Genomic DNA, 9,643 nt, shown 5'->3' with positions numbered 1-9,643 from the left:
GGTCAATAAAAATCATTGATGTTATTATTCTTATATATATCTCATAATTGTATTTTAGTTATTTATTTAAAGGCATGTCCAGACAGCTTTTCATGAAGTATCCTGTACGCACGCACATGCGAGGATACGTGGGAGCACGTGCGTATACGCATATGTGGTAACACGTACAATGAAGCACGGAGACGGAGATGGCATTCTTCTAATTTGTCGGCGGTACTTTGTCGGCTAATCAATCGGCTACCTGATTACCATGCGCCGCGGCCGGTGACCACCGCAAGTGCTCGCCTCGATTGCTTTGCGTCTGCGTCTGAATGCAGTTAGCGCATAATGCGTGCACGGCCACCCTTTGTTTTTCGAATCAAAAATACCTTGCGTATCACATAACTTGCGACGTAGTCACTAGTTTTCGTACATAAAATTGCAAATTTTTACTTCCGATTTATAAGTTCATAGACTTGCGCGTTTATCGAGTGACAGATTTGTAAACTCGGAAAATTATAACTTAAAAAAATACATATAAAAATTATACATAAATCTCTACGTTTGTAAATGTGTAATGTAAAGCAAGTTTTGCAGTTTTGCATAATTATACATGGAGAAAATTTTCCTTTAAAATGTATCCTGAAAATCATATGATCGTAGGACAACGTGGCATTTTGAAGAACTTAATAAAATATTTTTGAAATTTTACCATACATTTTACTAATAAAATATATAAGTATAATTACTGATAAAAAGTGGGATAAAATTTTAAAAACTCTCATAAAATTCTTCGAAATGCCGCGTTGTTTCACGATTATACGATTTCGGGATTTTTAAAAGAAAATTCTCTCCGCGTAGATCTAAAAGTCCACATATAAGATCTAGATCCACGTGAGATCTATTATTTTAATCTATTTTTGTTCGGCGAATTGACGACGTTTGCGGGCAGATTAATAAAGAAAGGGCCACTGAAGGCTCTTACGGTAACTTAAAAGCAAATGTTGTAAATGCCGTTTAGGCACTGTGTCGTTCCCAGCGCTTCAACTGCATTCCGCCAGCGTGTCGGACGTGTTAATCATCTTATTCCCCTAAAACGAGAAAGCGACAAAGAGCGACGTCTTTAAATCACCGGAGGCGGTCTCGTGGCCGAGACGCTAAACGGCGTATGCCTAAATCAAGTTAATCGTACGGGGCGCAACTAAACGGGGTGCTATATTGAGACGTGCAAAGAAGCACGAACATCCTCGACGTAAAATGGGACGCGCTTGCAATTACGCGTGAAATGAACGCGGCGATGCATGCGGCCGTCGTGCGTACGTGCGTGCGCGCGTGCGTACGTGTGCAAACACGCGTCCTTTCCGCGCGAATACGCGCGGACGTCCAAACGCTCAAGGAGCAGTTTGATTCCCCGCTTTGTTTCTCAATGTAAAATTCGAGATAATTCTTTCCCCCCCATAAAGCATTTATTTCTTCACTTTAATTACAATGTTAGCATTTACTTATAACAATACCCTGTGAAAAAATGTTTTGACATCTTTCCATAGCGCTTAGATGATTCTAATGGTTAAGACATTATCGTTAAAAATTCACGGTTTATCGCGTATTGACTCATGGGTTTCTGGCCTTGTTTTGGATCTGTCGCAGATAATTCTAGGCAATTCTTGGATCTGTACATTTCCATGATCCGTGCACGAACCTGCTGTGACCATTGTCCAGGCATCTCTCCTAGAAATGTACAGATTATCTAGAATTATCTGCGACAGAGCCAAAACAAAGCCAGAGCCAATACGCGATAAATCATGAGAGATGCATTTAACCATTCGCAATAAATTTGGAGATTTCGACGATTAGAAGCGGACTATCGTGATAACAAGTTCGGCTTCGACACGCGTGAATTGCGCGAACGCGCGGAATAGGCAGTTATTCGCGTGTACTCCTGACGAACGCCAGGTCCCTTCGCTCTTTGCTCCCCTCGTCGGTGTGGCCGCGGTGGTTAATCCATTACCGGGAGGGCGCGCGGCGATGCCGAGCCGGCTCTCAGTTTTCGCGACGCCCACTAATTTGCTAACCATCGATTTCGACCAGCACGCACACCCGCGCCCACCGCCGCCAATCGCGATTTCTGCCCCTCTCTCATTTCGCGTTGCTATGTTTAGAAACGCACGCGCGGAACTACTCTTTGGCGCTTAATAATCGGCTAACCATCGCCGACCTACGCCGGCGAACGGCGGGCGTGCGTGGCGGTGCCGGCCATTCGCGGGAAGCTGCCGTGGTTCTCGGGGAAGCTCTCGAATTTTCCGCGTGTAAAATTACGCTCACACAGCTGTTTTGTAAATATTAATAAGGATTCTGCCCCCGCAGAAAAAATTTCCAGATTCGATGCTTCGATCTACGTCCAGAAAAAAGATTTGTGTAGGCTAAATAAATGAGATACGTATCATGTTTCTTTGAATCTACTAAATTTTTATTTACTTCTACTAAAACATTTGCCAGATTTGAAGAAATAAATATAAATTATCTTAGAGATTCCAGTCTCAATCAAATAAAATTTTGGTTAAGTTAAAGAAATCATTTCTTTGCAATTAAATGAATCTTTAATAAGGTCAAAATTCAAAGAAAATTTGTTTAATTTCAAAGAAACTTCTTTCTGGGTGTATCATACAAGAGGATCGATATAGCGACAATGGTATTTATTATTGAGAAAAAAAATAAGGAACTATTCTAATCGTAAATGGAAAATTCATGAGTCCGGAATAAAATAATATTGGGTGCACCTGTTATAAAATATTAAAAGAAAATTTATTCCAACCGCACAAGAATATATGTATGTATATGAGCTTAAATTTACATGTGTTACCCTTACATAATAAATCAATCTTATTTAATCCGAGAGAGGAAAATAGAAATTGCCGATTCAAACTTATGTTTTTACTACTTAAAGTTCTGATAAGAAACTTTAAATATATTATATATCAGGAATATTTTCCGTCTTGTTATCAGTGGGCCAATTCTGTATCTTACACTGTAGTGAAAATGCTAAAAGCGAGTAGCTCTGTCTCTTTTTAACTGTCCCCTTAGAAAGAGACAAAGCCGCTCACTTTTAGCATTTTCACGATGTTGCAAGATACAGAATTGACCCCCTGAAATCTTTTCTGAGAGGGTGCATGTCAAATACCCTTTAAAACAAGATAATAATGATCAAATAAGCAATTGCTCAACTTGCGATAATAAATACCTGGCGTACAATAAACGAGACCATCAATAATTAAGAATGTATTTAGGAAGTTTTTATAAGTAGCTAAACTATCTTTTTATCTCGTGCTCGAACTTTTATTTAAAATGTCCATTCAATTTAAAACACTCTCTAAATAAGAATTCGGAAAAATACGACTTAACTTTCCTCGAACAGGTCAGAGCAATGCAAATCAAAGTATTTAACAGTTTCAAGAGAAGAGAGTCGAGCAGAGAGAGCGAGGAAGGGCGCGAAGATCGATTTCGACTGCAAAGGGATCAAGCGGAAGGCGCACGCTAGGACAAATTGGCCGTCAGATACGATTGGCGGCGAGAGGAAAAAAGCGAGGAGGGCGCTCTCAAAAGAGTGCGCGCATACATCGTCCTTCTCCTCCTCTTCCTCCTCCCGCACTTCCTCGGTCCACGTAACTAACGGCAGGCAATTAAAACTCGGCCTGCCGCGAGCGTTTAAGCGTCGACATTTCCGTTCACACGTGCGTAACGAGTCGAGCGGGCATCGCGCATCGACGCCTCCACCGCGCAAAAAGACGCCGGCCGCGTCGCTCCGCTTCGCGACGCGAGCACCGAGGCGAGATTTAAGGCCGTCTGAGCATTCACGGTCGGAACTCTCGTGTTCTGCGCGACCAGCAGCCGCGCACATGGCGGCTCGTAGAACTCGCCGGGCTCACGCGTTTTTATTTATTCGTGATGTACGACACAGTCGCACAATGTACCGGGAATCTTTTATTTTATCGCCACCGAGTATGACGGAAATCGCGCTCGGCTCGGGATTTAGCGCAACTGAGACTTCGGCAAGTTATGCGACCAAGAAGGCCGTCAGAGATAAAACTGTTACGTTTTAATTTTAGACTGTACGAAGGAAGGACGATCGCGATTATACATGACGAAACTGAAATAGAAGTTTTATTTAATTATATAACATTAGTTTCTGAATTTCTATGAGATTCGTTTATGTACATTGAGGAAAAAAGTTGATACGACCAAAATATGCTTAGCTGTCAGTGTTTTTTTCAATTCGGAGAGAGGAAAGTCCCCTATTATGAGATAGGATCCCAATATGAGATAGCGGAGTTTCTGCGAAATTAATAGGCATTATCTGGTGGTTCCCCCATGAATTTATTGTCCTTGGAGTGAAATCTGTTTAGTGAAAAATTCATTGTTGGATCGTGCGATCGTTGCGAAATGACATTTGTGATTGAATGTGGACGTTGAAAACTTACTACCTCATATTAGACTCCCATCTCACAATAGAGGACTTCCCTCTACGTTTTTAAGTTAAACACACGTCATTTAGCGAAACACATATTTTCTTGAATAAACTTTTGCTTGATATCCCGCCGCATAGAGTTGAGCTAGGAAACCCTTTTCAATACTCGTTTCTCACTGTGTGTATTTCTTATACGGACAGGTGTAACGTTTATTCAATCATTATTGTTCATTACAAGATTGAATAAAGTTATTCTTTGCATTCGGCAGCGCCGACCTGGCGCGTGCCTCGCATTTTCGACATGGCCTGCCCCAATTTGTCAGTGACTACTTGTAGGGTGAAACTCGTCTGGCCGATTGCCACTCCTTGGTACACAGCCGGAATTTATAGTCTTTGGTCCTTCCCCGGGTACGACGTATATCGGACAAAGTGCGTCTAGAACCAAGCTGCTTCAACTCGCCGTCCGATATTGCGTTATTGTAAAAACGGAATACCGTTAATTACATCCAACTCCGTTCTCGGAATTCTCATCAGAAATCCCGGTCGTGGTATTAGTTTGTACCTATTTAATGCTGTGATCAATTCTCGGAAGAATCAGATTCAAATTTTGCTATTTTAAACGGGGGACTTTGCTCTCGACTTGACAGAGGAGTTCGGCTACCGGAACGAATCGCGTTTCAACACTTTTCGTCGTCGGAGAGAGGATATCTCTACCTTTCTTCCCGGGCCTTTGTGCCACTTCTCTAATTTTACAAGGCGTTAAGTGCCACTTTGTGCTTGATTCTTCCAGCCCCGCCGATACTCATTTCCGCCTTTCTGTCGCGCAAATGAGCGCAAGCGTTCGCAGTAAACCTCTCCGACGACAGCTCGTAAAACTACATCCGTTGTATTCAAATTCATAGAAGAGCACTAACTATCAATATTATTAGATTATTAATTTAAACGAAACTGTTGTAGAATTACAATATCTTTGTACACCTTGGATAATTAGAGAATTTGCAAGATGCCAATATTAATAATAACAATAACGAAAGCACGACGCATTAAATGTATAGATATTAGAGTAAAAGTAATTCGCAATTGAATCTTACGTTAAATTAGATTACATTAATTACTGATTAGAGTGACACCGCGCTAATTGATATAACAATGACAAATAAGACGGATTATGCATGCAATCAATGAGATTAAGTCGACACAACTAAAGGTGTAAATATATTGTAGATTAGGGCATTGGAATAGTGTTCCTAAGGAGCGATGTATATTGGGTAACTTTAGGATCCAATTAAAGTGACGGGACGCTAACGAGTATCGAAATAGTATCGTTACTATAGTGATGCATCGATTAGTCGGCTCGGAGCTATCCGCAATGTAAACGATGCGTGGGCGTAATCCATTCTAAAATTCGACGCGCACGAGAGACGCGTGAAATAACGTGTGACGTTTCTAATGACGTTGCCGCATAATAATTTATGTAATTCAGTAACTATAAATTTTCCCAGATGCAACAATTTATCTTCGTCATCTTCGTATCAAGATAACGTAGTCAATGAAAGCACAGTTGTGCTTAATAGCCACTTAACATTGATATTGTAAAATGAACAAAATTTAATTATTTTTTTAGCAATGTCAACGTGTTGAAAATTATCTAAATTCTTCGCTGGATAACAATTTTTTCCGATTGAAAGAACAGCTGATTTTTGCTGGAATAATAAATTCGGGAGAATACGGCATATAAAACACCTGAGATATTTCTTCTCTGTTATGTTAACGCCTAAACTACAATGTGCTCTTTGCGTCTAGAAACATTCGGTTTTATTTAAGCAAATCGAAACGCTTTAAAAAATTCGTCGACAAGGTACGATTGTACAACGTATAATGTACAATTTATCAACTTGCACACATTATTTAAACGTATTTATTGGCTACAAAATAGATTGTTTCTAGAAACAAAGAGCACATTGTAGGCTTAAGGCGCGCAACAGAGAAGATCAATAATTATACAGCCAAAGGAACACGACCGTCAGGCGACGAGACAAACGACAAGCAACATGCCATAAGGATAAGTTGCGTGTCAATATCCTCACGGATGAATCAAGTAAGACAACAGTCTTGATAAGTGTGCTCGTTAGGAGGCACCCTGCGGGGGTGGCGTGAAGGATAACTTAATGGGGAACACGTTGAGGATACAAAATAGACCGCGGAAGAAAGCAAGCTCGTTAACGTTGATCGCCTCACGTTTCAGAAACAGCGTAATTGGTCAATTACCTGTCAAAACTTTTTAGGCCTTTAAAAATTACCCGTCAGTTCCCCGTCGTAATCTCGATGTGCGAGATTTGTCGAATTTTACTTTGTTCACGCAACAACAATATCGCAAAGTATTTATATAATTATCATTATTATTATCTCCTATGAGTTGCATTGATGGGAAACGATTTATTGATCTAAGAGAAAAACAATTTTTATTAATGTGTCACATAAAGTTAAATTAATTGTTACCTAAAGTATAGAAAGTGTAGATTCGCAATTTATGTAATTTTTTATTATAAATTCCTGTGCATTTGTATACAATTATAGTTTTACTTTCAGTGAATAAGCTGTAAGAAAATGCTCCTCTGTCAAAAGTTGCCTTTGCCATATTTCCTTTCAATTGTGAATAATGTTTTTGTCCGGAATGACATGCTGGATACTTTTCTCTTATTCACAATATATTCTATATTATTGTGAACACTTTACGTGGCGATCGTGGCGCAGAGAGTTGTGCGCTACTCTAATGAGCCGAAGATCCGAGTTCAAATCCGACCAGAAATTATCGGTTTTTATTCGATCGCCTCGTCTCTGGGAAGGAAGTGGAAGCTTCTTCCTGGAACAATCAGTAAGGTGGATCGCCAGTGAATAAAAAACTCCAAATATAAAAAGTTCACGACAATAACTGGCCAAGTATATTTCAATTAAAGTATGTACGACGTTTCGGCCAGTAATACTGGTCCTTATCAAGTACGGCCCATTACTAGTGGTAGCCAGAAATGGTTAACAAATTTACAAAAGAAGAACGTGGTCAAGAGTCGTAGTTGCCGCAGGCAGTAAGACGTTTAACGAGCATGTCAACGTGTCTTGTATTGTGGAAAGTTAATTTGACACTGCCGAATTACTGGCCGAAACGTCGTACATACTTTAATTGAAATATACTTGGCCAGTTATTGTCGTGAACTTTTTATATTTGGACTTCTTCCTGGAGTATATTGTTCCCTCTATATAAAATTAAAGGGGAGTCCCAGCAGAAAATAAAATGGGTGTTGCAATATTATGTTCCCATGTTTAAAGTGTCAAGGATGATCTTAACAGAAATTATGGAACATTTTATACATCAGATATAAAACAGGATTAAATTAAAGAAATCCTGTTTTACGTCTGTGTAGAAAACGTAAGACAGGATTTCTTTAATTCCTTAATCTTTGTTAATGGTATTTTAAATGATGTCTTTTCTTATTCCAGAGAGACACATTTGACATTCCTGACACTTTGATATGGGAATATAATATTGCAATATCCACTTTTACTCCCGAAAGCCATTCGTGACGGTTTCTCGTCATCCAGCTTTCAGAAGTCTCGTTTAGTCAATTGCACCATCACGCGCTGTCTAAGCAGGGTGATATTTAAAAATGGACCTTATACCGCGATCGTTCTGAACTGTCCGCCGTTTCCAATCTCGAAGCATCCGAATGCAAGTGGTACGGATTAGAGCCTGGGCACCAAGATGGTGGATCTGCGGACGATAGGCGCGGCCGGACGACGCTGTTGGTCCGAATGCGACCAATCAGGGTCGGACGAAAGTCGGCACGACGATGCCACGCCATCCACCACGTCGGAGCACGGCGCATGCCGAGGAATCACGAATTAAAATACCTTGCCCTATACCCTCGGCAGTCGCCCGTCGACCCGTGCGTCATACGGTCGCCTTTCGACTCTAAAGCGTGCAGTGTATAGTCCGGCGGTTGCCGTCAACGTAGTGCAGAAATAGTTGAAATTGCCGGATTGAAGAAGAAGAGAAACCATTTCCGCGAAGGTGGACGTAAACAATTCTATAGAAATTCGAGTGTGATTACAATAATTTATGTTCGTTCGGCAAAAATCCGTGAGACCGTTGATGATCGGGACCTGCTGGATTCTCTGCATAATTAACAATAATCTGTATTGATCTTCACAGTTGTAATTAATGATGATGTAACGTTCAGCGGGAGACTTTGACAAATTCCCGATGGAGTTTCATGTTACATTATTGCCCCAGACGTATTTAACTATTTATGTGACATCAATCACTCTTATTTAACGCCGCGACAATACATGGAAGAGCCGAACACATTTCAAATAATCAAATACGATTTTCCACACGACACAAATTTTATATTCCTAGACTAGATATCATAAGTTTCGTAAGCCCGTGTTATAATATTTCTGCAAATCAAGAGGAGGTTCAACGTTGATAATGAAGTGTAATAATGTAAGCTGATAAGCTTTCTGAGACTTGTTCGACGGTTGAAAAGAAATTGTGATCAGTGCCAAAGTACATTGATTTATACGTCAAATGCACAAGCACATAATTATAGTGACTCCTACCACGAGAAGTAACGTTAATGAAATGTAAAAGAATTAAACCCGTTGACTGCCGCACCGAATTAAAAGACTAAAATTTAATAGATGTGATAACAGATTACCAATAATTTTTACATATTATATTTCAATATCGCGTAAAAGAAAGTCGAATAAAAGAAAAGAAGACGATTATTTAAAGCTCATTATAAAATGTGCCACAACTGTTGCAATGTAAAGCACAATACTTCACGAAGAAAATAAAGCAAAGTGTTATAAAACAATCGTTGACAAGCATAAGACGCCTTAACACCGATTGCCCCAGCCTTAAAGTAAGGCTGATAATTTGAATAAGGCCACTCCGACATTCGTTACTCTTATCCGTGGACGACAACAGTTAAATCCGCAATTCACTTTCCTGAAGAACTCCCGCAATACGAAAGTCAGTAGAAGACAAGAGCAGGACGTAATCCTTTTAATCTCGCGACGCTTCGAACCGCGCGAGAAACGGCAACTGTTGTGCGCGGAGAGGAAAGATTATGCTCCGCACGTAGTATCGGATTGAGAGATCCGGTTCCCGCTCGATTTTGGTCCATCGAGCCCCGGGGAGTC

This window comes from Vollenhovia emeryi, unplaced genomic scaffold (genome assembly GCF_000949405.1).
Source record: "Vollenhovia emeryi isolate VEMERY1.0 unplaced genomic scaffold, V.emery_V1.0 DF939219.1, whole genome shotgun sequence".
NCBI classification, from domain to species: Eukaryota; Metazoa; Arthropoda; class Insecta; order Hymenoptera; family Formicidae; genus Vollenhovia; species Vollenhovia emeryi.
This window is presented reverse-complemented; position numbering follows the sequence as displayed.